Here is a 2,016-nt window from a genome sequence, read left to right as displayed (position 1 = left end):
CTTGCTGATAATCAAATCAAAACTTTATTTTTCTTTACCATTACGACTTCAAATTTTTACAGGTTTACATTGACAAATTGTTTAATATTCTTTTTTGTTTCGTCTAGGACAGAGACTAACAAATTATAATTTTAACTCTTATTTATCGAATATTTATCGATTTAAACAGTATTCAACACTGATTGTAGCTATTCAACATTTCCTTTAAATTCATTGGTTTTAAGTGTTACATTATGATTTTATTTGCATCATCGTTAAAAAGCTCATAATCCTAATTGTTCTATTACAAATGTATTGAAAAACTTGACCATGCATGCCAAAAGTTCTGACATAAATAAATTTAGTAGAGTCAAAATACATTCATTTAAGGAGTACCAAAAAGAGTTTCAAAAACAACAAATAGAAGAACCCCCATAGCATTAGATTTCTACAATTTAAGTTCTGCCTGATTTCACCAAAGCATTTACATGTCAAAATAAAATATGTACATCAAGTTTACAAAACAATATACTGTTCACAATTTTACATTCTAACATACATAGCACTAGTGGCAGAAAGTAGTTTCTAATAAAACAATGATTGATTGTTTAAAAAATATTTAAAAAAATACTTGGTGTACTCTTCCAAATATAAAAATAAAACTTGGTTGAAAAATAGGAGATAAAAACATTTTTCCAATACTCCTATTGTTATTTTTTATGTTATTCGTTCACTATACCAAAATAACGTTACATTATTGGTTAAATTTCAATTGATTAGTAAGTTTTCATCCAGTAGCAAGTTTTGGTGTACGCTTCTGAAAATATTACCCAGAATGCATTAGATTCTAAAAGGAGATGTTCTTATGTCAATGAGACAGCAACTGAAGGTCATTATCGCTATTTTGTGTATTTTTCCTTTGATCTTTTTTTGTGATAACTTTCATATCATGCTTCTTGCTTGAGTTGGACAAATTATCGCTAGAAACTAAGGAGGCCATGTGGCGTTTCTAACGAAATTGACAACGTCGTCATAGGTAAAATAGCGATAAACAGATTATCATTGGTCATCTCAACTCGAATGCTTTTCTCACTTTCGCTGTACCAGCTCAAGCGAGAAAATCAATCTCGTTGAGATGATCAACGATAATCTATAATTATATTGTAACTTTACACACATGTCTATACAATACATCACACTCTAACATGTCTGGACTTTATTTGTGAATTATCAAAAATATTCATTAAATGTTTTATGATTAGCATGAAACACAACTATATTTCAATTGGCCTCACCAAAGCATTACAGTCTTAAACTTTGTGTCAGAAGAATTAAATAGCTTGTTAAAAAGGCCATACAAAATAAATTTTAGACTTTCAAGCTAATTAAGCATTTTTTTTTACAAGATGATGAGTCTTTTGCAATATCAAACATTTGAACAAAAATACATTCACATAAGCAAATATAAAGTACAAGTTATCCATTTGGTATGGGTTGAACAGTCTGCACTGTTAGCCACTAGTCCGAAGCCCCAGACTAGTAAAATTTCATTCAGACTAGTAAGTTTTTGCAAAACTTTGTTTGGCCCAATAAGAAAAATGTCAGAATATTGGTCTTCGGACTAGTAGTTGAAAAAGTTTTTGGTGCAGACTGGTTGAACATATGAATAAAATCTCCATTCTGAGGACAATTAGTGTGATACAAATACAATGGTTTTGTGTTTAGTTTAACAATATTATGCATGATGACTAAATGTACAAAATATAAACAGATCAATTTACTTCACCATTTAAAAGGGTCATCCAAGTTATAATATATATCACATGTATTCATGTACATATATGGTCCATGCTTATAATATAGAATACTTTAGTTCAATTGCATTAGTTAAAATGTAAAACAGCTGTCAGATAGTTTTGAATTCAAGAAAAAATCATGTCAATCAATAGACATTCCAATAGAAAATTGTGTTTAACTTTTTTATTCTTATGTAGATATAGGAAGATGTGGTGTGAGTGCCAATGAGACAACTCTTAT

This window comes from Mytilus trossulus, chromosome 12 (genome assembly GCF_036588685.1).
Source record: "Mytilus trossulus isolate FHL-02 chromosome 12, PNRI_Mtr1.1.1.hap1, whole genome shotgun sequence".
Lineage (NCBI taxonomy): Eukaryota > Metazoa > Mollusca > Bivalvia > Mytilida > Mytilidae > Mytilus > Mytilus trossulus.
Note: the sequence above shows the minus strand (reverse complement) of the source record.